Here is a 27817-nt window from a genome sequence, read left to right as displayed (position 1 = left end):
CATTTTTCAAAAGCCCCTGCCCATTATGTACGTTTTCGGGGACATGTGTGTCCATATGGGAGTGTCTATGTATATCTGGGTTTTGTATGTGTGTATACTAGTTACGCATGTGAATTTGCTGCCCCTTTGGGTCTTCCTGATTGTATCTGTGTGTGTGCGTGTGTGCGTGGGTGCGTGGGTGCGTGGGTGTGTGTGTGTGTGTTTTCTTCAGCGTGTCATTGGCCATGTCTGCAGTGTGGGTCTGTGTGTGGGTCTGTCCGTAAGCCTCATACCTGAGTTCCCAGGTGAGGCTGGTGTGATTCTGTGCTTGTGGTGTCTGTTTATTTCCTTGTGAGTGTGGGTGTCTATGAACCTCAGAAATGAGCTGCCACAGAGGGGCCTCCCCAGAGGTGACCCCCAGAGATGGGTGGATATGAGACAATCTATCTCTTCAATAGATACTGTTGGGAAACCTGTATATCCATGTGCAAAAGAATGAAAGTGAACCCTTCCCTTACACTATACACAAAAATCTACTTAAAATGGCTTAAAGACTTAAATGTAATACTGAAACCATCACACTTCTAGAAAAAATGAAAGAGGAAATTTGGCACCAAAAGCATAAGCAACAAAAGCAAAAATGAACAATTGGGACCACATGAAACTAAAAAGCACAGGAAAGGAAAGGGAAGGAAACCACCAACAAAATAAAAAAGCAACCTACAGAATGCAAGAATGTATTTGCAGACCATATCCAAGAAAGGGTTAATATCCAAACTATATAAGGAGCTCATATGAATAGTTAATCTTAAAAATAAAACTGCCAGTTATGTTACCAGTTAAAAAAAAAAATTGGCTTATTCAGCAATCGCAGAGAACTGCCACTCGGGACAAATAAGCTATAGCAAGTCTGGAGAACAAAGGACAGGAACACTTTTATAGACAAAGGGAGAAGTCAGGAGGGCTATGGTATATTAAAAGTCATTGGAGTAAACTAGGAGATCCAAGTAGAGTGGCTTTTCATTGCTTAAGTTGTGACAGTCTCTCATTGGCTGGGCTGTCATCAGGGAAGAAGAAAGACCTTTCTTCCTCTTGCTGGGGTAGTAAAGCAGTAGCTGAAGTAGTATCAGTTTACAAGGTATGTCTCCTTCTGGTGGGTCTGCAATAAATGATACATAGTAGAGCCTCTGAGCTTCCCCCTTCTGGCCCCCTGACTCCATTTTTTTTAATTTTTTCTCTAAGTTTTTATTTTCTTTCCATTCGTTTCCAGTATACAATATAGTAATTCAACACTTCCATTTTAAATAAAGTTTCCTTTTATAATTTTCACAAACTCAATAGCAAAGAAACCATATAACATGGTTAAAAAGTGGGCAAGGACACGAATAGACATTTTTCCAAAGAAGAGTACAAAAGGCTAACAGCTATATGAAAAGATGCTCACCATCACTAATTATCAGGGAAATGCAAACCAAAACCACAATGAGCTATTACTTCACACCTGTTTATTAGGATGGTTATTCTCCAAAAGTCAAGAGATAACAAATGTGGGCAAGGATGTGGAGGAAAATCGAACCCTTGAGCACTATTGGCGGGAATATAAATTGGTACAGCCATTATGGAAAACAGTTTGGAGGTTTTAAAAAAAAATTAAAACTAGAAATATCATATGATTCACCAATCCCACTTCTGGATATATATCACTATCTCAATGAGACATCTGTACTCCCATGTTCACTGCAATATTATTCAGTCGCCAAGATATGGAAACAACTTAAGAAAAATTGCTTATACGTTTAGTGGAATATTATCCAGCCATAAAAAAGGGAGAAATTCTACCATTTGTGACAACATGAGTGAACCTGGAGGATGCTATGCTGAGTGAAATAAGTCAGACACAAAAAGGCAGATATTGTATGATCTCTCTCACATGTGAAACTTCATTTGAAAAAAAAGTTAAACTTGTAGAGACAGAGTTGAAGGGTCTCAGAGGCTGGGGGATAGGCAAAAGGGGAAGATATTGATCAAAATGTACAAACTTTCCACTATAAGATGCACAAGTTCTGGGGCGCCTTGGTGGCGCAGTCGGTTAAGCGTCCGACTTCAGCCAGGTCACGATCTCGCGGTCCGTGAGTTCGAGCCCCGCGTCGGGCTCTGGGCTGATGGCTCGGAGCCTGGAGCCTGCTTCCGATTCTGTGTCGCCCTCTCTCTCTGCCCCTCCCCCGTTCATGCTCTGTCTCTCTCTGTCCCCAAAATAAATAAACGTTGAAAAAAAAAATTAAAAAAAAAAAAAAGATGCACAAGTTCTAGAGACCTAGTGTATAGCACCATGACTGTAGTTAATAATACCATATTGTATACTTGAAATTTACTAAGAGAACAGATCTCAAGTGTTCTAACAATACCAGAGAAAAGAAAAGTAGGTATGGTGGTGATGGATATGTTAGCTACTTTGATTGTGGTTATCATTGCACAATGTATGCATATATCAGCACATCACATTGTACGTCTTCTTAAATACAGAAGGTTTTTATTCATCAAAAATAAATAAATAAAAACCAAAAGAAAGAGATAAATAAATAAAATTCCAATGTGTGGAAATAACTTCGTATAATGCCTGAAGCATAGTGACAGCCAGCAGAGATACAAGAGGACCTAGGACATAGGTATGTAAATGTTGTTTCAATATGCCTGGAACAAAAAGGTGAGGAGAGAATACAGGCTTATTTTAAGAGATGAAGCTGGAGAAATAACAAAGCCTGTTTCTGCAGGACCTTGCAAACCAGTTAAGAACTTTGTGCTTTTTCCTGAAAGTACTGAGAAGCCATTAAAGAATGTTAAGCAGTCACTGACTGATTGCTGAGCTTTCATTTTTAAAAGATCACTCTGATCGGAGGTGGAGAATGAATTGACGTGAAATGGAAGTGGGAGGTAGTAAAAGCAAACAGGCCAATTTTAAGGCTGTGCATGAGATGATGGTGGCCTATGTTAGTTGCATGAGAATGGAAATAGTGGGAAGATTCAGCAATTGTTTCCAGACACAGGCCTGAGAGGTCTTGATGATTCGATATTGGGCTTGGGGGACAGGGAGAGGTCTAATGGATCAGATGCTACAACGGGATTGAGAAGGTCAAGAACAGCTTTCATTGAGCTATGACAAGGTGACCTTGGTGGGAATGATACAAATGAGAGGTGAAGGCCAGAACTCAGATGACCATATGTTGAGGAGAGGGTGGGAAGTGAAGAGTGGAGTCAAGATTATTGACTTGATATCAACTATACTGTTTGTTGCCACCTAACATCCATTCCCACTTTCTTTCTCATAGTGAGATAATTCCTGATTTTTAGTTGGCTACACGATTTTGTAGAACAAGACTATAAATTACCATGAAATTTTAACTTATGGTCAACAGAATGCAAATGGAAGTGATGTGTGCTATGGGCAATGGCATTAAGAGAAAGTGTATGCTCTCCCCTCCCCATTTTCCTTCCCTGCTGGCTGCCAACAGAGCGGATGTGCTTAGTCATTTTTGACCTTGTAGGTAAGGAACGACAGAGCAACAATACTGGATCCTGGGTACTTGACACCATAGGGTAATCATTCCAGTGTTGAACTTATACCTAGACTGTTACATGAAAGAGAAATACATATTTTGTTGAAGCCACAGTTATTTACAGCCCCTGTTAGAGCAGCCCAAACTATATCCAAACTTTTACAGAATTTGGTACCAGAAGTGAGTGGCTGATAGTTTAGAACCCAAAATAAGTGGATATGTTTGGTGCGCAGGCATTAGGTGGAGATGAACAGATATTAAAGCCTGAAAGTTTGGTGACTCTTTTCATGTTGTGACAAAACACTAAGCTATTGTCTACAGTCATTCTCATGGCAGATCGCATGCCATCAAAACCTGAAACTCAAGGAGAAATTAATAGAAACATTTGGAATATTGGTGTGTGTTGGATACATTTTGCCACTTTCACCAGCAACTTGCCACAGATAGATCTCAGGATAGGGTCAGCCAGCCTGCCAGCATCTATGCAAGGGAATACAGCTCTTCTAAGGGAGCTCTTTCTGCCTGTAGGCAACAATCCAGTTGGGTGGAGAGTAGAGTGACTGGTGCCTCCAAGGACTGAAAGAGGCAAAAACTTCTGCACCCCAAACTGAAGCAATTATAAGTGGCTTTCAACAGATAGCCTGAGCAGGACAGGACATCCAAGCCTTTCTCAGTCATGTCCCCAATACGACTGACTTAGAGCAAATTGGGTAAGTCATCTTTTCAGAAGACCCTGTCCACTTCAAATGTTGAGCACTCTTGGGAGATTCTTTCTGAGAATCAGGACTGGCATTAGTTGAAACTCATTGGTACTGTCATGCCAGTCATTGAAACATTAAAATATTTCCTTATCAGTTGAGGCATACTCACTGACCCCAATATCCCAGACATCCTGGCCTTTCTTCAAGATCTACCCACTCAAGGGTGGTGTCTAACAAATAGGAGCCTCTTGTATCCAATGTTCATGCTGATTAATATCAAATATTTTGGATATCATCATGCCTAGAATGGACTTAGGGGACCTTACCCCACACTCAGGGAGGTCAACACCAATGGAGAAGAAGACAAATGGAGCTTTGAAAGGATGACTCATCTCTCCCAGAAGGTGGCCAGCATCCTCTCTGACACATGGGCCCTCAGCCATGGGGACCAACTGATGGTATTCCTGCCCCCAGCACCAGAGACTTACTGTAGCTGGCTGGCCTGTATGCAATTGGGTAAGACATGGGAGAGAGACTCCTGGGTCAGAGGCTCCTATGGGATTCCACTCTCAATCATTCACTGAATGGAGAGATGGTAAAATGATGTCCGTCCTATGTCCAAATTCTTCCTATAGTTTGGGGGCCTATAAACAGGCCTAAGTTTGACTCTCAGCTCCACCAGCTACCACCTTTGTAATATAATCCCTCTCTGAGCTTCAGTTTCCTTGTTTGTGCAATGGGCACAGTAATAGTTTCAGACTTACAGTGTTTTTGTGAAAATGAAAAGCAAATAATCCATAGAAAGTGCTTAGCTACCTTGTAGGCCATTTATCACCTCCAGGAAGTCTAAGCCTCTGAGCAGGAAAACCTTGCCCAATCTAGGTAGGTCTCAGCTTCTCCATCCATAAAAAGATGGTCCATAAAGGACCATCTCCAAGGACCCTCTATACCCAGTATTGGAGAGTCCTTGAGGGTCACACTAAATGAGCTTGGGATCAGATTTTGGATACTGTTAGGATAGAGCTACTCCTTGTGGGCATCCCACCCATGCCTTTGAGGCTCACTTCCACAACATAAATACCCCCAGCAGGAAATGCTTCAGTCATGAGCCACTTCCTGGTAGTGAGAACAAAAGGATATTGGAAAGGAGCCAACCCCTAATATCAGTCCCTTTTGTCTGCTATGGTACATGACAGCTGTCTTCCCACGAATACATGCATACATTTTTTTTCTCTTCTCTTCTTTTTCTTTTCTTTTCTTTTCTTTTCTTTTCTTTTGTTTTCTTTTTTTTTCTTTTGAGGGGGGGAATTGGGAAGCTCCCATGAAAGTCAAAGAAAGGACTCCTTCCCTGGTGTTTTCCCATAAATTTTTTTTGCCATTGTAAGTTGTCACAAATGGCTTAGTCTATTGCATTTGCCTACTAACAGGGACTCTAATTAAGGAAAACCCTAAAAAGTATTCAAAGAGCAGATGTCCCTAAGAATGCCAGGTGTGGGAGGCACAAAGAAGAAAAGACAGGAAGTAAACCATACTGTCATGCCTACTCAGACTCTCAAAGTTTTCCCAGGTTCCAATGGACTGAGTTACGCTAAGGGAAAAGTGATCCATGTCTTAGAAAGGAGATGGACCACTATGTTCATTCATTCTTCTCCCAAGTTCAGTGAACATGTTTATGACCATTACTTTCAACTCTTTATCAGGTAGTTTACTTATCTCCATCTCATTAAAGTCTGAGGTGTTCTCTTGTTCTTTTCTTTGGAACATATTCCTCTGTCCCCTCATTTGCTTGACTCTCTGTGCTTATTTCTACGTATTAGGTAAAACAGCTACCCCTCCCAGTCTTGAAGGAGTGGCTATGTAGGAGATGAAAGTTGTCATGCATCTTTGCCCTGGCTTTTGTTCATTTCTTGGACCTCTATAATTGCCCACGTAGCCTGATTTGCTCTTGACCGATCCTAGTTGTTGAGGGTGTGCCAAAACCTGTTACTGTTCCAAATGGACAGATCTCAGAGATCATCTAGTTTTAGGCTAATTGTAAGCCAGATCCTCAGGCAGAAGCTTTTAAAGCATGTGAATATATACAGTCTTGCGGGTCCACAATTGTAAACCCTGCTGACTTCCATAACAGGAGATCTGGGGGTGTCCCCTAAACAACAGTAGCAAATATGGCGACTTTATACCTTATATAAGCTCCTTTCTGGGAGATACCACCGAACTGTGGCAAGACAAAGGGAGGATGCTAATATGGCATCTTTCCGCTTGTGTTCTCTGGGAACTCCTCTGTAGCCTCTGGACTAATGGCAAACCTGAAGCATGCCCCTCATGCTGAAGCTCCAGGGCAAGAAAATAGGCCTTTTCCACAAAGACTTTGTGCAGTGCCTTGGGGTGATAGCCTGTCAAGCACTATCTCTCCAATTGTTTTAGACCCATGGGGCCCAAGAATTCAATCCTCCCTGGCCACCAAAGCTGGGTGCCCAAGGGGCTGGCTGTGGAAGAACAGGCCATGGCTGTGGCCATGGAGACAGGGTGCTCATACGTGGCTGGTATGGCCAGCTGCAGCTGGGGTGTGTTACGTAGGGCACTCCCACGGAGCTAGTAGGCTGGGTGTGTGAGGGTTGCAAACATGGTGTCTAGAAGCACTGGCACCCACAAGGCAGAAGGAGAATGCAAAAAGAGTGCCTGCCAGTGTCTCCATCCCTACAGTAAGTCTCGACAAGTTTCTGCCTCTCTGGCAGAAGCTTTAAGATGAACAAATGAGTCTCCTTTGCTGGCTGGGCACCTTTCAAATTGCTGCTTTGGGGTTGAGTCCTGGGTGAGTGTGGGCCTATATGTGAACCTGGTAAGAGCAGGTTTTCTTTTCCTTATAGCTATATGGTTCTTCAGGAAGTAAGTCCTATTTTTTCCAAAGTCAGCTGTTTGGAGGCTCATCTTGATGGTGTAGTTCCCAAGAATTGGGGTGCCTGATGTAGGTCACAAACCACTGACTCCTCAGGGACAACTTCTATATTATGAGATCCTCCTGACTGTGGGTCACCACACCTGTGGTGGGGTTTCTTGTGAGATTGTGTCTATGCCTCTCCTACCTGTTTCCATATGGCCCTTTTATCCTCTGTTGTAGAGACACTGTTCAGCTATCTTTCAGGTTCTTTTCAGAGGGTATTGCACCATATGTAGCTCTTGAATTGTTGTGTGCATGGGAGGAGGTGAGTTCAGGATCCTCCCATGCTGCTATCTTGACCCCAGCTACACAGTCCATACTCTAAACCACATGTGAAATAATACGTTTTTAAAACTACTATATAAATAACAACAATATTTTTCTTCTTAACATTTACTCTGCAATGTTACCAAAAGTCTAGAGAAGGAAAATCACTGAGCTAGAAGCTGGTGTTATAAAGATGAATGAGACAAAGTTCTTACCCTCAGATGGGGCTGAAACATCCCTATGGGAGGTGAGATCAATGAAGGAACAATTTAACGGAATCAGGAAGGTCCTAGATAAATTGCCAAGGAGTTCAGCTAACTCTCTTCAGCTGAAAAGAAACTCCCTTCAGCTAAAGAATCAGGAAAGAATTCTGCAAGAAGCTAGCACAACATTCACATTCCCACTGCAAAGAAGCCATTCTGGGGGAGTATACCTTTGTTTTCATTGTATTGCTTCTCCTCAAAAATATTTTAGGATAATACTTGGGGAAAGGGTCACCAAGAAAAGCATACTCATTACCCTAAAATTTCTTACCCTAAATTAAACTAAGCTCTCATTACCCTAAATATACTTTTTTATTCAAAAGTATATTTCCCGGTATGAGATTTCAATATCCCACTTTCAATCATGGATAGTACAACTAAACAGAAGATAAACAAAGAAATAGGAGAGTTGAACAACATTATAAAACGACTATGTTGATTCAAAGTGAACAAAACTTTTAAAACATTTTAGGGAGACTGAGAATAAACTGAGGGTTGATGGGGGTGGGAGGGTGGGAAGAGTGGGTGATGGGCATTGAGGAGGGCACCTGTTGGGATGAGCACTGGGTGTTGTATGGAAACCAATTTGACAATAAATTTCATATCAAAAAAAAATTTAGGGAGAATGGAGAAGACTTTTATTTGATCCCAAGATAGCTGCCCAGGATACACAATCTTCACAAAGAAGAAACTTCTCTGAGAGAGGAACAGTCAGTGCAGGGTTACATATATTTTTTTCACATAAAGTGTTATAAATCATCATGACATTCCAGAAAGTTACAGACTTTATCTTATGTTTTAGTATCTGCAAGACTGTATGACTTTAATCATATGGAAACCAGGGAAGTGTTTTTCTTTATGTTTGGAATGTTCCTTTTTGGTTATTTATCTTTATTTTTATTTTTTGAAGCTTTCCATTTTTTATTTTTTAAGATGAAATTCACAGCACTTAAAATCCATCATTCTGACCATTTTAAAGTGGACAACTCGGTGTCTTTTAATATCACCTATCACCACTATCACCACTAATTCTAAAATATTATTATTATCCTGAGAATACACAACTATCACCACTAATTCTAAAATATTATTATTGTCCTGAGAAGAAAGCCCTCCCTCAATTCCTCCCTCCTCCATTCCTTGGCAACCAAAAATCTACTTATGTCTCTTGGATTTTCCTGTTCTGAAGATTTCATATAAATGGAATCATACAATATGGGGACTTTGGCTTCTTTCACTTAGCACAATGTTCTTGAAGTTCATCCACACATGTAACAGTACTGCATGCCTTTTTATGGCTAGACAATATCTCACTGTATGGTTATACCACTTTGATGCATCTGGTCATTGGTTGATAAACATTTGGATTGTTTCCACATTGTAGGAGTTATGAATAATGCTACTATGAACATTTCTATACAAGTTTTCATGGGAATATATGTTTTCAATTCTCTTGGGTATGTGTCTAGGAATGAAATTGCTGTGCCATATGGCAACTTCATTTTTAACTTATTGAGAAATTTCCAGGATGTTTTCCAAAGTAGCTGTACCATTTTACATCCCCAACAGCAGTGTTTGAAGGTTCTGATTTCTCCACATCTTTGTCAATGCTTCTTTTTTTCCTCCAAGATTTTCTTTAAATTCAACTTAATTAACATATAGTGTAGTATTGGTTTTAGGAGTAAAAGTTAGTGATTCATCACTTACTTATAATATTCAGTTGTCATCACAAGTGATGTCCATCACCCATTAAGCCCATCCCCCCAACCACCTCCCCTCCAACAACCCTCATTTTGTTCTGTATAGTTAAGGTCCTCTCAGGGTTTGCCTCCCTTGCTGTTTTTACCTTATTTTATTTCTCCTGCCCTTTCCCTATGTTCACCTGTTTTGTTTCTTAAATTCACATATGGTGAAATCATATGATATTTGTCTTTATTTGACTGACTTATTTCACTTAGCATAATAAACTCTAGTTCCATCCACATCATTGCAAATGGCAAGATTGCACTCTTTTTGATGTCTGAGTAATATTCCATAATATATATATATATATATATATATATATATATATATATATATACACACACACACACACACACACACACCACATCTTCTTTATCCATTCATCATTCAATGGACATTTGGGATCTTTCCATAACTTGGCTGCTGTAGGCAATGCTGCTATAAACATCGGGGTGCATGTATCCCTCTGAATTGGTATTTTTGTATTCTTTGGATAAATACCTAGCACTGCAATTGCTGAATAATAGAGTAGTTCTATTTTTAACATTTTAAAACTATTAATTTTGAGAGAGAGAGCATGCATGTTAGTGGGGGAGGGGCAGAGAGAGAGGGAGGGAGAGAGAATCTCAAGCAGGATCTGTGCTGTCAGCATGGAACCCAATGCAGGGCTTGATCTCATAAACATGAGATCAAGACCTGAGCTGAAATCAAGAGTTGAATGTTTAACTGAATGAGCCACCCAGGTGATCTTATTTCAACTTTTTGAGAAACCTCCATACTGTTTTCGAGAATGGCTGTAGCAGTTTGCACTCCCACCAACAGGGCAAGAGGTTCTCCACATCCTCACCAACACTCGCTGCTTCTTGTGTTATGGGAACCATCAATTTTGAACACTGATTTTTTTTTTAAATTGTGCTTATGATATTTCAATGTGAGGGGCATCTGGGTGGCTCAGTCTGTTGAGTGTCCAACTTCGGCTCAGGTCATGATCTCACAGCTCGTGGGTTTGAGCCCTGTGTCGGGCTCTGTGCTGACAGCTCAGAGTCTGGCGCCTGCTTTGGATTCTGTGTCTCCCTCTCTCTCTGCCTCTAACCCACTCACATTCTGTCCCTGTCTCTCTCAAAAATAAATAAACATTAAAAAATAGAAATAAGATATTTCAATGTGAGAAGCAAAAGACAAAGATGGAAGATGTGACCAAGGCCAACACCAGCACACCATATCTTTTTCCAAAACCAATAGGTCTGTAATAGGGTACGTAAGCATTAGTACAAGAGAGACATTGTCACCATCAGTTACTCCCAGAATTATTCTAGTTCTCCAAGCCTGTGAAGTCAAGGGAAGCTTCTGCTTGACCCAATCATAGAACAACTTGGGGCAGACAGATGTATCCCGCATGTACCAGTTACATAATAGGCCCCAAATATGTGTTAAATTGGATGGAAGAAACATTACACAACAGCCAGAAAAAAGAGGAGGGAATTTGTGTCCAAGGCAAATCCAGGAATCCATAGCAGCAGCTATTTTCATGCAAGAGGGAACAATACAGAGGAAGTTTCCACAACCCCCTTGCATCACACAGTTTCAAAATCAGGCTATATTTCAAATGGCAAGTAACCCGACACCTACCCATATAAATTATTGACTGTTTGAGGGGAAAAGATAATGGCAACAATGCTCAGTGGGCTCAGGGTCTTGCCCCTACCATTTCTACCAAAGCTGCCATTCAGTTGCTGGCCCAATGGAGAGGTTACAGCCTAGAAGGCTAGTATTCAAAGAGACCTCATGTGCCTGCCAGGATGCTTGAGGAAATGTCATCTTTAAAGGAATGACTGAAGCCTTTTTATTTGGCATTTTCAGGAATCACCTTTGTGCCTGGAACCCTTCAACTGACTGTCAAGGACATTTTCTATTTCACACATCTAAGGCCCAGTGAATTCTAGTCATTAAGGCTATGGACCTGCATGTGGACCCTGTTGTGTCCAACCTATGCCCCCTTGAAGACCAAGTTCTTGGTATCAGATAAGAGCTATGATGGGTGTTTAAATTTCAAGGAGTTGATTCAGTGAGTGGGCACTAAAAACAAGATGCTTAAACAAGAAAACGTCTATTTTGGAAGATGGGATGATGTGTGAGAAGTGTTAATGTAACTTGGGTGGTGTAAGAGGAGAGAGAAGGAAGCTGGACAGCAATATCTAGTTCTTATTAGTGTTCGGTCTGAGTGGAAGGTCACATCTCCTAATTCATACCTAAGTGTTAATTCTGGGAGACAGCCAAAAAATAGTTGATAAAAATATGAAGGACCAGTAAGCATATTAGAAACAAAACAAACACTCATCTTCACCAGTAAATGGGGGAAATACTTAATAGAGCAATGGGATGATGCCACCACGTTCACCTTTAGGTTAACCAAATATTGAGTTTGATCGTTATAAATGTGGTCTCTAGTTGGAGACTCTGAGCTTATCTCATCCGTGAAATGCAGCCAGATCAGCACCAAATCATTTTGAACATCTAGGAAACAGATCTAAGAGTTAACGCAACCATCTGCATAACTTGAGCCACAGAACTCAGCAGGTACATGGTACGGAGAGGTGAACTGGGGGAAAGAAAAGCTATGGAGGGTGGGGAGCTATTTCTGCAGAGAGGATAGAGAAAGGGAAAGGGGGAGAGTGCAGCTTAATGGGATCGTGCAAGAAAAGCACTCCTCCGAAAGTAGCTAGAGAGAAAGATAAAGAGTGAAAACACTCTCAGGGGACCGAACAACAAATCTGTTCCCCCAAAACCATTGAGGGGAAGACAGGAGAGGGTTTCAATACCACCAGGGTTCTATAAACAGTGGAGCACAGGGCCTGAACATTCAGAGCACAGTGTCTGGTGGTCCTCTGGTGAGGAAGCAGGGCAAATCCCCATGAGCAAGCAGACCAGTCTGAGGGATTCATGTGCTACTCAGGGTGAAGAGATTCTCCTGCTTGGAGTGCATTTCATAGAGGCCATACAGCATCCCCACAGGCAAAGATCCCAGCAGACCCAGGAGAGCAGCCACATTTGCTGGTATTGGGAGGAAAATGCCAGAGTGCAGTGAAATCTGGAGCCAGCTGTGTGTTGTGATTTGCCATAATCTCTGAACTTCTGCCACTGTGCAATCACAAGAACATTTTCTGGAGCAAGCTGGCACCCAGCCATTGCTCAGCAAGACCCTCCTCCAGACAGTCAGCATGGGTCCAAGCCACAGGGGTCTCTGAAGTGTGGGGTTTGAAACACAACCCTATCTCAGATAAAACTCTGGATGGAGGTGCTGCCTGGCAGGTGGAAAGCTTGGACATAGACAGGGTAGAGGTGGGGAGAGAACAGAGAGCTGAGACAATGGAGGGGTGCTTGATCATGGGTTGGTGAGAGCACAGTGTTCCTGTGCTAGACAGTAGGAAGCTGGATGAAGCCATTTCCACCTCTCCTGCACACATACATACACACACATGCATGTGCACCACAGTGATCCACCCCAGTAAGCTAAGCAGCACCACCCAGCAGAGAATGGAGCCATTACAGCAAGCCCCACTCAGCCGTGCCCTCCAAACATATCTGCTAGAAAACCAGCACAAGTTACTCCACCTGCATAGTTTATGGACTATAGAAGGCTTCATAGTTTCAGTTCTAGGGGAAACTGGACGTAGCTTCATTCAGTTTTCATTCTGTTCACTGGCTCATTTATTTGTTTGTTTTCTTTGTTTCTGTTTTTCCTTAAATTTTTTTTCTTCCCTCCCCCCCCTTTCTTTTCTTCCTCATCCTGGATACAGAAAGAGAAAATTTTACTTTTATTTTTATGTTTTTACTTTATTTTTTATTTTTTAAATTTTTTGTTCTTTTTCATTTTATTTCATTTTATTTTATAATTTTTTATTTTTTTCTTACATTTTTTCCTTCTTTCCCTTTCTTCTCTATTCTATCAAGCTTCTTTCAACAATGAGACTAAAACACACCTAGACTCTAGCTTCCTTTATTTGATTTTTTGCTTTGTTTTTGATTTTTTAATTTTAATTTTTTACTTTATTAGTTTTTTCTCCCTCCAAAATGAGAAAATGAAGGAATTCACCCCAAAAGAAAGAAGAGGAAGAAAGGACAGCCAGGAGCTTAATCAACATAGAAATAAGCAAAATATCTGAACTAGAAATATGAACCATGGTAAGAATATTAGCTTGAGTTGAAAAAGCATAGAATCCTTTTCTTTGGAGATAAAAAAATAAAATCTAGTCAGGATGAAATTAAAAGTGCTATAACCAAGATGCAATCTCAAATGGATGCCAAGACACCAAGTATGAATGAAGCAGAGCAGTGAATCCACTATTTAGAAAACAATATTATGGAAAATAATGAAGCAGGAAAAAAGAGGGAAACAAAGGCAAATGATCATGATACATGACTTAGAAAACTAGGTGATTTGTTAAAAAGGAATAATAGCTGAGTCATAGGTGTCCAAGAAGATGAAGAGAGAGAAAAAAGGGCAGAAGTTTTGTGTGCACAAATTATAACAGAAAACTTTCCTAATCTGGGGAATGACACAGACATCAAAATCCAAGAAGCACAGGGAACTCCCAATAGATTCAACAAAAGCTGACCATCACCAAGGCATATCATAGTCAAATTCACAAAATACACAGACAAGGAAAGAGTTATGAAAGCAGCAGGGGGAAAAGGAAAAAGTCCTTAACCTATGAGGGAAGAAAGATCAGGTTCACTGTAGACCTATCCACAGAAACTTGGCAGACCAGAAGGAGTGGCAGAATATATTCAACAGGCTGAATCAGAAAAATATGCAACCAAGAATTCTTTATCCAGCAAGGCTGACATTCAAAATAAGAGAGATAAAGAGTTTCCAAGACAAACAAAAACTAAAGGTGTTTGCGACCACTAAACCAGCCCTGCAAGAAATTTTAAGGGGGACTATTTGAGTGGAGAAAGACAAAACAAATCAAAAAAGACCAAAATCAACAAAGACTAGGAAGGACCAGAGAACATCACCAGAAATACCAATTCAAAAGGCGACACAATGGCGCTAAAATCTTATCTTTTAGTACTCACTCTAGATGTCAATGGACTAAATGCTCCCATCAAAAGACATAGGGTACCAGAATGGATAAGAAAATAAGACCCATCTATATGCTGCTTACAAGAGACTCATTTTAGACCTAAAGACACATGCAGATTGAAAGTAAGGGGATGTAGAACCATCTATCATGCTAATGGTTGTCAAAAGAAAGCTGGTGTAACCATACTTATATCAGACAAACTAGATTTTAAAATAAAGACTGTAACAAGAGATTAAGAAGGGCATCATATAAAAATTAAGGGGTCTATCCAACAAGAAGAAGATTTAACAATTATAAATATTTATGCCCCCAAAGTGGAGAAGCCAAATATATAAATCAGTTAATCACAAACATAAAGAAACTCATTGATAATAATACCATAAGAGTAGGGGACTTCAGTACCCCACTTACAACAATGGACAGATCATTTAAGCAGAAAATCAACAAGGAAACAATGGCTTTGAATGACACACTGGACCAGATGGACTTAACAGATATATTCAGAAATTCTCATCCCAAAGCAGACGAATACACATTCTTCTCGAGTGCACATGGAACATCCTCCAGAATAGATGACATACCGGGTCACAAATCAGCTCTCAACAAGTACAAAAAGACTCAGATCACACCTGGCATATTTTCAGACCACAACACTACGAAACTCGAAATCAACCACAAGAAAAAATTTGTAAAGACCATGAATCCTTGGAGATTAAAGAACATCCTACTAAAGAATGAATGGGCTAACCAAGAAATTAAAGAGGAAATTAAAAGTACACAGAAGCCAAGAAAATGAAAACATGACAGCCCAAAACCTCTGGGATGCAGCAAAGGTGGTCTTCAGAGGGAAGTATATAGCAATCCAGCCCATCCTAAAGAAGGACTAAAGGTCTCAAATACACAACCTAACCTTACACCTAACAGAACTGGAAAAAGAACAGCAAATAAGGCCTAAAATTATCAGAAGGGAAATAATAAAGATTAGAGCAGAAATAAATGATATTGAAATTAAAAACAAACAAACAAAAAAGCAGTAGAACAGATCAATTAGACCAGAAGTTGGTTCTTTGAAAGAATAACAAAACTGATAAATACCTAGCCAGATTGATTAAAAAGAAAAAGAAAAGGACCAAATAGATAAAATCATGAATGAAAGAGAAGAGATTACAACCAATACTGCATAAATACAAACAATAATAAGAGAACATTATGAGCAATCATATGCTAACAAATTGGGCAATCTGGAAAAAATGGACAAATTTCTAAACATATATAAATTACCAAAATGAAACAGGAATTTGAACAGACCCATCACCAATACAGAAATTGAATCAGTAATCAAAAATCCCCCAACAAACAAGAGTTCAGGGCTGGATGGCTTTCCAGGGGAATGCTACCAAACATTTAAAGCGGAGTTAACATCTATTCTTTTGAAGCTGTTCTAAAAATATAAATGGAAGGAACACACCCAAACTCATTCTACAAGTCCAGAATTTTCTTGACTCTAAAACCAAAGACCTCACTAAAAAGAACTACAGACCAAATTCCCTAATGAACATGGATACAAAAATTCTCAACAAGATACTAGCAAACCGGATCCAACAATACATTAAAAGAATTATTCACCACAATCAAGTGGGATTTATTCCTGGGATACAGGGTGGTTCAATATGTACAAATCAATCAATGTGATACATCACATTAATAAAAAAAAAAGGACAAGAACCACTTGATCCTCTCAATAGATGTTGAAAATGTATTTGACAAAATGCAGTATTCTTTCTTGATAAAAAACCCTCAAAAAAGTAGGGATAGAAGGATCAACCCTCAAGATCATAAAAGCCATATATGAGAGAACCACTACTAATGTCATCCTCAGTAGGGAAAGAGTGAGAACTTTCCTCATAAGTCAAAAACACGACAAGGTTGTCCACTCTCACCACTGTTATTCAATATAGTGTTGGAAGTCCTGGCCTCAGCCATAAGATAACACAATGAAGTATTAGTCATCCAAATCAGCAAGGAGGAAGTCAAACTTTCACTCTTTGCAGACAACATGATAGTGTATGTGGAAAACCCAAAAGACTCCACCAAAAAATTGCTAGAGCTAATCCATGGATTCAGGAAAGTTGCAGGATATAAAATCAATGTATGGAAATCAGTTGCATTTATATACACCAATAATGAAGCAGAAAGAGAAATCAAGGAATCGATCCCATTTACAATTGAACCAAAACCCATAAAATACCTAGGAATACCCTAAGCAAAGAGGTGATAAATCTATGCACTGAAAACTACAGAAAGCTTATGAAAGAAATTGAAAACACAAAAAAATGGAAAAATATTCCATGCTCATGGATTAGAAGAATAAATATTGTTAAAATGTTGATACTACCCAAAGCAATCTACATATTCAATGCAATCCCTATCAAAATAACACCAGAATTCTTCACAGAGCTAGAACAAACAATTCTAAAATTTATATGGAACCAGAAAAGACTCCAACTAGCCAAAGAAACCCTGAAAAGAAAACCAAAGCTGGAGGTATCACAATGCTGGACTTCAAGCTGTATTACAGAGCTGTAATCATCAAGACGATATGGTACTGGCACAAGAACAGACACATCGATCAGTGGAACAGAATAGAGAACCCAGACATGGACCCACAAACATATGGCCAACTAATCTTTGACAAAGCAGGAAAGAATATCCAATGGAAAAAAGACAGTCTCTTTAGCAAATGGGGTGGGAAAACTGGACAGCAACATACAGAACCTAGACCACTTTCTTACACCATGAATAAAAATAAACTCAAAATTGATGAAAGACCTAGATGTAAAACAAGAAGCCATCAAAATCCTAGAGGAGAAAACAGGCAACAACCTTTGTGATCTCAGCCACAGCATCTTCCTACTTGACATGTTTCTAGAGGCAAGAGAAACAAAAACAAAAATAAACTCCTGGGACCTCATCAAGATAAAAAGGTTCTGCACAGCAAAGGAAAGAATCAGAACAACTAAAAGGCAACCAACGGAATGGGAGAAGATATTTGCAAATGACATTATCAAATAAAGGGTTAATATCCAAAATCTATAAGGAACTTATCGAACTCAACATTCAAAAAAACAAACAATCCAGTGAAGAAATGGGAAAAAGACATGAACAGACACTTTTCCAAAGAAGACACTCAATGGCTAACAGACACATGAAAAAATGCTCAACACCACTCATCATCAGGGAAATAAAAACCAAAACCACAATCACATACCACCTCACACTGGTCAGGGTAGCTAAAATTAACAACTCGGGCAACAACAGATGTTATTGACGGTGTGGAGAAAGGGTAACCCTATTGCACTGTTGGGGGGAATGCAAATTGTTGCAGTCACTCTGGAAAACAGTACAGAGATTCCTCAAAAAATTAAACAACCCAGCAATTGCACTACTAGGAATTTATCCAATGGATACAAATATCCTGATTCAAAGGGGCACATGCACCCCAGTGTTTATAGCAGTGCTATCAACAAGAGTCAAATTATGGAAAGAGTCCAAATGTCCATCAACTGATTAATGGATAAAGAAGATGTGATATATATATATATATACACACACACACATACAGTGGAATACTACTCAGCAATGAAAAAGAATGAAATCTTGCCATTTGCCACAACATGGATGGAACTGGAGGTTATTGTGATAAGTGAAATAAGACAGAGAAAAACAGGTATCATATCATTTCACTCATACATGGAATTTGAGAAACTTAACAGATGAACATAGGGGAAGGGAAGGAAAAATAAGATAAAAAAAGAGAGGGAGACAAACCAAAAGAAACTCTTATATACAGAGAACAAACTGAGGGTTGAAGGGGGGCTGGGCTGGAGGTAGGTTAAATGGGTGACAGGCATTAAGGAAGGCAGTTTTCGGGATGAGCACTGTCATATGTCAGAGATGAATCACTGGGTTCCACTCCTAAAGCCAAAACTACACTGTATGTTAACTAATTTGAGAATAATAATAATAAAAAAGATACAATTCTGAAAAGGAATGAAGGTGAAAAGAAGATGGAGGGAAAAATATGAGATCACATATATAAACTTAGAGAACTCAGCGATTCCATAAAACACAATAATATCTGTTTCATAGGGATCCCAGAAGAGGTAAAGTAGGAAAAATGGGCAGAAGGTTTTTTTGAACAAATTATAGCTCAGAACTTCCCTAATCTGGGGATGGAAACAGGTATTCAAGTCCAAGAGGCACAGGGAACTCCCCTCAAAATCAACAAAAACAGGTCAACACCAAGACACATCATTGTGAAAATTACAAAATACAAAGATAAAAAATAGAATCCTGAAAGCAGCGAGGGACAAAAGGTCCTTAACCTATGAGGGGACACATGTAAGGTTAGCAACAGACCTGTCCACAGAAACTTGTCAGGCCAGACAGGAGTGGCATAGTATATTCAATGCCCTAAATAAGAAAAATATGCAGCCAAGAATACTATATCCAGCAAGGCCATCATTCAGAATAGAAAGAAAGATACAGAGTTTCCAAGACAAGCAAAAACTAAAGGATTTTGTGAACACTAAACCAGCTCTACAAGTAATATTAAAGGAAACCCTTTGAGCAGGAAAGAGAGACCAAAAGCAACAAAGACTAGAAAGGAACAGAGATAATCCAAGGGAACAGCAACTTTATAGATAATACAATGACACTAAATTCATATTTATCAACAATTACTGAATGTAAATAGACCAAATGTTCTAATCAAAAGGCATAGGGTACCAGAACGTATTAAACACAAAACCCATCGGGGCGTCTGGGTGGCTCAGTTGGTTGAGTGTTCGACTTTGGCTTAGGTCATGATCTCACAGCTCATGAGTTTGAGCCCCGCATCGGGCTCTGTGCTGACAGCTCAGAACCTGGAGCCTGCTTTGGATTCTGTGTCTCCCTCTCTCTCTGCCTCTAACCCACTCGTATTCTATCTCTGTCTCTCTCAAAAATAAACATTAAGAAAAATTTTTAAAAAACACACAAAACCCATCAATATGCTGCTTGCAAGAGACTAATTTTAGACCCAAAGACACCTTCAGATTGAAAGTGAGGCGGTGGAGAATCATTGATCATGCAAATAGACATCAAAAGAAAGCTGGAGTAGCCATATTTCTATCAGACAAACTAGATTTTAAGCCAAAGACTGTAATAAGAGATGAAGAAACACACTATATCATAACAAAGGGGTCTGTCCAACAAGATCGAACAATTATAAATATTTAGGCCCCCAACTTGAAAGAAGCCAAATATGTAAATCAATTAATCACAAACATAAAGAAACTAATTTATAATAATAGTAGGGCTCTTTAACACCCCACTTATAGCAATGGACATATCTAAGCAGAAGATCAACAAGGAAACAATGGCTTTGAATGACACACTGGACAAAATGGACTTAACAAATATATTCACAACATTCAATCACAAAGTAGCAGAATACACGTTTTTCACTTGTGATGAATACCTGGTATTGTATGAAAGTGCTGAATCACTAAACACTAAATTGTACACCTGAAACTGATATTAAACTAAATGTTAACTAATTTAAAGAAAAGCTTTTTTAAAAAAGTTCCATTTGCTCCACACCCTCACCAACACTTGTTGTTGTGAACCTTTTAAATTGTAGTCATTCTGGTATGTATGCCATAGTATTTCATTATAGTTTAATATAAATTTTTAAATGCTTATTTGAGAAAGAGAGAGAAAGAGAGTTTGAGCAGGGGAGGGTCAGAGAGAGAGAGGGAGACACAGAATCCGAAGTAGGCTCCAGGCTCTGAGCTGTCAGCACAGAACTCAATGTGGGGCCCAAACTCACAGACTGTGAGATCATGACCTGAGCCAAAGTTGGACATTCAATTGACTGAGCCACCCAGCCACCCCTATAGTTTAGTATGATTTTAAGGGCCACATAGTAGTTCATTCTGTCAAAATGGTAAAGTTTTTTACTTTACTAATCTCTTATTGTTGGACATTCAGAGGGCTTTTTTTGTTTTGTTTTTCTTTTTTAAAGTTTATTTATTTTGAGAGAGAGAGCATGTGAGCAGGGAAAGGGCAGAGAGAGAGAGGGAGAGAGAGAGAGAATCCCAAGCAGGCCCCATGGTGTCAGTGCAGAGCCCAACTCCAGGCTTAAACTCATGAACCATGAAATCATGACTTGAGCTGAAACCAAGAGTCAGACACTTAACCAACTGAGCACAAACAGCACCCTTGTTTTTCAATTTTTTTACTTTACAAACACTCAGATGATCATCCTTTACCATAAAATTTTTGTTTGCCAAAATCAGAAAAAAAGGGGTTATCACTACAGATATCACTTACACATATTAAAAAGATAATAAGAGGGGTGCCTGAGTGGCTCTGTTGGTTAAGCGTCTGACTTCGGCTCAGGTCATGATCCCACGGTTTGTGAGTTCGAGCCCCACGTCGGGCTCTGGGCTGATAGCTCAGAGCCTGGAGCCCACTTTGGATTCTGTGTCTCCCTCTATCTGCCCCTCCGCTGCTTGCACTCTGTCTCTTGCATTGTCTTAAAAATAAATAAACGTTAAAAAAATTTTTTTTAAGATAATAAGAAAATACTATGAACAGTTTTATGTCAACAAATTCAACAATATAGATTAAATGGAAAGATTCCTTAAAAAATTTATAACTTACCATACAAAATAAAACAAAAAGCCTGAAAAATCCAATATGTATTGTAATAACTGAAATATTTATTAACAAACTTACCAGAAGGAAAGCCCTAGTCCCAAGTGGTTTAACTGGTAAATCCTATCAAAAATTTATGGGAGAAATAACACCAAATATACAAAAACTCTTTCAGACAGTAGAAGAGCAAGTTACACAGGATATTATCAGATTTTAAGTTTTTGCCAATGTGAGAAGTGAAAAATATTGCATGCTAGTCTTATTTGTTCTTTGATTATTAGTAAGATTGAAATTTTTCTTATGTTTATTGGTCTCTCTCTCTCATTTTAATATATGAATGTTTGTCTTTTTCTGATTGATTTATAAGAGCTTGCTACAAAGTAAAGATAGTATCCCATTAGCTATCAAATGTGCTACAAACAGAAGCTACTTTTTAAAACTCCACATAGTGTAATTCATATGAAAGCTATGTGTACAAGAGGTAATAACATAGGGTGATGTGCTGACTATGAAATTAAAAGTCCTCAATATACAGTCCTTCCACTTACATGCTATGACCTAAAATACCTGTTCGCCATTAGAGAACTTTGAGTACAGGTATTATTATCTCAAAGATCAAAACTGGGGGAGAAATGGATCATTAATCCAGTCATTTCTTTACATGATGAAATCACTTAGCAGATTTTCAGTAGTGCCCTGAGGCACAAGGAGACAGGATAGGTTGGTTTTGATGGAAAAGGAGACAGGACATGAAAATCCAGAATATAAAAACCATAACACTCCCAAGGACAGAAGGAGGCCTTATGTAGCCAGATAAGGGAGAGACAATGAAGTGAGACAACCCCCAAATGGGGAAATATTTCATTACAGACTAGGGCCTACAACATATTTGTCTGGGGCTTAATCTATAAAGGGAACCAGAAATGTAATAAGACAAAGAAATATGTAGTATTATAATTCCTCTCTGAGAGACTGAGAGTGTGTGGCTGGAAGTAATTTGGGATACTTTGTAAGAATCCTAATGTTTTCACTCTTATGTGAAACTTATCCTGAGAAACTTAACAGAAACTCATGGGGGAGGGGAAGGAAAAAAAAAAAAAGAGGTTAGAGTGGGAGAGAGCCAAAGCATAAGAGACTCTTAAAAACTGAGAACAAATTGAGGGTTGATGGGGGGTGGGAGGGAGGAGAGGATGGGTGATGGGTATTGAGGAGGGCACCTTTTGGGTTGAGCACTGGGTGTGTTTGGAAACTAATTTGACAATAAATTTCATATATTGAAAAAAATAAACAAAAATAAATAAATAAATAAACAAACATTAAAAAAAAGGGAAAAAAAAGAATCCTATAAAAGACACATGAGAAAAAGCAAGTAGTTGCAACACACCCAACTACGGAAAGTAGTTCAGACCAACTGCAGAGCTTCCATTCTGGCTAAGAGGGGCATGCAAGTCTGGCGGCACAGCTGATTTGCTTGGAACTCTGGGGATGAGGCTGCATGCTGTCACCTATGCCCTTCTTTTTCACCTCCCCATACAGCAAACAGCCTTTCCCCCAAACAGATGTTGAACAAGTGTATAACGAATATTGGTTAAATGTTGGTTATAAAGAATACTGGGCTATCAGAGGGGCTACACATCTCAGTCTCACCCCGGCTGCAGGCGGGGGGAGGGAAGAGAAGTGGAGAGACACCACAGTTTTCATGGGATTCACTTGAATCCTCACGCTCTGAAGTTTGCTCCCTCCTCCCTGCCTTACAAAACAAAGAGAAAAAGAAGAAAAGGATAAAAGTCAGAGGATGTGTTTTGTTAACAAACAAACAAACACCAAAACTCCATCCCCTCCCTATAAAGAAAGGGTGATAGAGGTCCAACATCTCTTATCTACCATTCCGAAATCTGAGAAGCTCTGTAAAACAAAAGCGCTTTTCATATCTCATTTGGCAACAAAACCCAACCTATCAGGAAGTGAAACCATGTATAGTCTTTATTCGTTCTAATTAATAGGAATATTCACCAATGCAGAAATATTTATGAGTATGATCTCAAGATGCAGCTTCCAATCCTGCAAGGGGAGTAGCATGGCTCTAGATATCATTATCACCTTAATAAAAACTGAAAAATACTGAATTTTAAAACATGTTAGCCATATAGATTTCAGGTAAGAAATAATATTCAAAGACATTTTATGAGCTGCAAATGAGAAAATGTTCAACCAGAACAGTGCCTGACAGCTGAAAAACATGAGTTCCATTTTCTTCTGCCCATATTTTGCTTGTGTGAATAGGAGCCCTTCTTCAGAAGTTAGCTCCAAGATGGTTAATGGGGGTCAGGTATTACAAATGAAGTACTGAGTAAAAATATTGGCAAGTTATATAAAAAATATAGAGTTTATATCCCTGATATATCCAGAATTCTTAAAGAAGAAAAATATCAAACTTGATAGGAAATTAGGCAAAATACATGAATAGACAGTTTACAGGAAAAGATAAACAAATGTTCCTTAAACATTAAAAAAAAAAAACTGTAATGTTAATTTTGATTTGGAAATTGTTTTTCTCAGTTCTGTATGCTTAAAAGGTCCTCAAAACAATGGTGTCTAGTAGTAACGAATCAACATAGAGCCTAGATCATGACTTCTAAATACCATTCCCTTTTCAAGGAGATCCTGTGAGAAATTGATGTTTCCAAGTGTAGAGCAGAGAAAATACCAGGTAAGCCTGGGACCTCTTGTTATATCAGAAAGTAAAGAAGTAATCAAATAATGATGGGGGCATGTCAAAGGGCTGTCATTGACCTAACTTGATAAAATTTAGGCATCAAAAAGAATAATCATTGCAATTGGTTAAAAAACATTGTAGTTTTGGGCTGCCTGGGTGGCTCAGTCAGTTAACTGTCCAACGTTCGGCTCAGATCATGATCTCACAGTTTGTGGGTTTGAGACCACAGTTTGTGCGTTCAGACTTTGTGCTGACAGCTCAGAGCCTGGAGCCTGCTTTGGATTCTGTGTCTCCCTCTCTCTCTGCCCCTCCCCTGCTTGCACTCTGTCTCTCTATCTCTCTCAAAAATAAATAAATAAATAAATAAATAAATAAATAAATAAATAAATAAATAAATACTATTAGGTGATCCCTAATAACCTCCCAAAGTCCCCACCTCCTAATATCATCACCTTGGGGGATAGGATTTCAAAACAAATTTGGGATGGGGAATGCAAATATTCAGACCACAGCAATGAGGAAACAATCACACACATGCAGTATGTGAGATATTCAACAAGATTACTCACCTGGATTCAAAGGCAATGGCATGGGAACAAAAGCAGAAGGATTCGTCCAGGTTAGAAAAGACCAACAAAACATAACAACAAAATGCATCACATGGATCTTGTTTGAATCCTAGATCTTTAAAAAAAAAAAAAAAAGACATTTTGAGACAATTGAGGAGATTTTAGTTTGGAATGGGTATAAATTGTATTACGGAATTATGGTTAATTATTTTAGGTGTGAAACAGTACTATTGTTACACAGGAGAATGTCCTTATGTTTCAAGGATGAATGCTGAAGAATTTAAATGTGAAGAGAGTAATGTCTGCAACTAACTTTCAAATGATTTAGAAAAAAATGTGTATATACATATATATGGGTATATTCATATGTGTGTATGTATGTCTGTATATGTAAATAATGAGAGAAATAACGCAAATAGGGTAACAAGTTAAAGTACCCCAAAATGACTCTGATTCTAAAGATCCCCAAAACATACTTTGAAAACTATTAAGCTAGGCAATGTTCAAACTGGATTCCCCAAGTTAGTATTTCTGATGGTGGCTGGTGGAAGCTCCCAGAAGCCAAAGTATAATCCATATCTCCATGCATGTCTCTCTTAGTGCCTCAATTCAATCATGGTAATAGCTGGGATTTCTTAATACACTTTCATGAATGGACTTGTTCCCACTGGTTTTCTTCTCTGGCTTTTATAATCTTATATTCTGCTTTTTTCTTAATCTTATAATACAATGCTTTCCTCATCATGTATATCAATACAGACAATGTCTGATCTGCCTCAGAAATGTCTGTTTCAAGAGTCAGTAACTCTCAACTGAAATTGCAGTGTGGGAGCAGGTGACTTTTTCCTTTGATTTCACAACCTCTCAAGGCAAGTAGATATTATTTCCTTTTCTCTTGTTGGGTAAAGTGTCTGGAGCTCTATGGTGCCTTCTACTTCTAAACTTCTAAAGCTCCATCCTTCAATACTGACTGGTCCAAGAGAAAATTGTACAATATGAGAGCATGAACAACTTCCTAAAACATGAAAATAAAATGCACACATTTTTATATAATTATTTAGAAGAGTAGGCTGGTACAGTGGAAGAGGTCAGAATTTAGCACCAGAAGACTGATGAAGACGTTACCAGTATGATCCTAATTTTTACCAGTAGTGTGGCCTTGGACAACTTATACCTCAACTTCTAAGATTAGATAGATAACTTCTAAATGACCAGACTACGAGTTGACACCCTTACTTCTCACTTGAAACACAATTTCCTCCCTTAGAAGCAGAAGGCAACATCTAAGGCAGCTGGGTGTTCTCTTCTGTACACAGGTAATTATGACCACCTAGGTAATGTGGCATGTACAAAGGGATAGAAGGAGGTAACTTTCAAGCTCTGAGACTGCAAGGATGTTTTCACAAAAGGCATCCCACATGTTTTCTCACTCATTCTGCAAACACCTGTATGCACTGTGATTAGTCCCGTTTTAGAAATGAGAAAATGGAGTCTAAGTGAGACGAAGCAGAAGGCACAGAGTATTTATACTTGACTAAGGGGGGATTCTCATAGAAATACCTGTATAAAAGCAGTGACATTATTTCATCAAAATCCCAACTATTCATTTATTCAGGTGATCTGTCACCAAAAGCCTCAGTCATTTCTAAGTCACTGCAGCGATCATACACCATGAACCATGAGGAAGCAAGAAGGACACTTTAAGGGAATTTGAGAAACAGACAGAGGAGTCTGGGGATGACAAGTAAAAGAGCCACCAGGTTCCCAAGGAGGGCAGAAATACAATGAACATGATTGCCTCAATAAGAGGCTTGGCTAGAGTATATTTATGATCCAGAAGAGAGAAGGATGGAGGTAGGGAGACTGAGAAGGAGATCCCTTCCCTGATTCTTATACAATAGCAGGAGGGACAGAAAGAAATGGCAAAATTCTAAGTGGTATTTTGAATGGTACATCTTTTTAATGTATTTACTGAATCTTCACAAAATACAAGGTAATTTTACCTATAGTTTCTCATTTTATTTTATACAATTTTGTGTGTGTGTGTGTGTGTGTGTGTGTGTGTGTATGTGTGTGTGTGATAGGAGCTATTAGTGTCCTGACTTCATTAACAGGCTCAGAGAGGTTACGTGGTTTCCCCTGATAAGTTTCTGGGTCAAAATTCGAACTCAAACCTTTGACTTCAAGTTCCATGCATTTTCTTCTTCTTCATGATCACTAGAGAGAGGAGTTTAGGGAAAAGCAACTTCAATGCTTTCCAACCCAAGAAATCTTTGGAATGATGGTAACCAGCAAGAGAAAAAAAGGAGGTACAATGGAAAACTAAATAGGGCAAAGGTCATAGTATAAGATAGTAATAACAATGGATATGTATCCAGATTGTTTCTTTTTTCTCCCTGTAACAAATAGTTAATATAAATTGTGTAAAGGAGCATGGGACATATAGAAGCTGCAAGACTTGCTTATAAGGAAATAATTGTTTTGTAAATACATCATAAGAATTTATTGTTAAAATGATGTTATATAATGATATCAGTGAACAGACAAAAATAATTTATTGAACAAATGTTTATTTAAGTATCTCTTATGTGTCACATACTGTTCTATGCCTTGGGCATACTATAGTGAATAAATCAGATAAAGTCTCTACCTTTGTAGATCTCATATAATAATGAAGAGATAGTCAAGGGCACCTGGGTGGCTCAGTCAGTTAAGCATAAGACTCTCGACATCAGCTCAGATCATGATCTCACGGTTGGTGGGATCAAGCCCTGTGTCGGGTTCTCTGCCCCTCCCCTACTCACACTCTCTGTCTCTCTCAAAATAAATAAATATATATTTTTTAAAAAACTCATTAGGATAGTGGTACCTGGGTGGCTCAGTTGGTTTTGCATCTGACTTTGGCTCAGGTCATGATCTTGCAGTTGGTGGGTTTGAGGCTCGTGTTGGGCTCTGTGCTGACTGCTCGAAGCTTGGAGCCTGCTTCAGATTCTCATTCTCTCTCTCTCTCTCTCTCTCTCTCTCCTGCTCGTGCTCTGTCTCTCTCTGTCTCAAAAATAAAAAATGTTAAAAAATTAAAAAAGAATAATTAGGATATAGGCAGTAAACAAGCAAATTAATCAGCAATAGCTCAAATACCATCAAGTGTTAGAAAGGAAATAATAGGGGCGCCTGGGTGGCTCAGTCAGTTAAGCATCCGACTTCCTCTCAGGTTATGATTTCACGGTCCGTGAGTTCGAGCCCTGTGTCGGGCTCTGTGCTGTCAGTTCAGAACCTGGAGGCTCTTTCAGATTCTGTG

At 39.1% G+C, this 27817-nt stretch overlaps 1 long non-coding RNA gene across 1 annotated transcript in view; it reads right to left on the bottom strand.

Annotated features, from left to right (window-relative positions):
* Positions 1–27424, bottom strand: part of LOC124518003 (uncharacterized) — a 37347-nt gene extending 9923 nt beyond the window's left edge. The window contains exons 1-2 of the long non-coding RNA XR_006963608.1: positions 27389–27424; positions 24520–24634 (exon numbers count right to left, since the gene is read on the bottom strand). This is a non-coding gene — a long non-coding RNA (uncharacterized LOC124518003). The remainder of the gene's footprint in view (positions 1–24519; positions 24635–27388) is intronic.
* Between the last annotated feature and the right edge of the window lie 393 nt (positions 27425–27817).

The sequence above is a fragment of the Lynx rufus genome, unplaced genomic scaffold (genome assembly GCF_022079265.1).
Source record: "Lynx rufus isolate CCGP_SWC_20201006 ecotype Redwood Valley unplaced genomic scaffold, mLynRuf1.p SCAF_23, whole genome shotgun sequence".
In the NCBI taxonomy this organism is placed as follows: Eukaryota; Metazoa; Chordata; class Mammalia; order Carnivora; family Felidae; genus Lynx; species Lynx rufus.
Note: the sequence above shows the minus strand (reverse complement) of the source record. Positions and strands in the feature narration are given on the sequence as shown.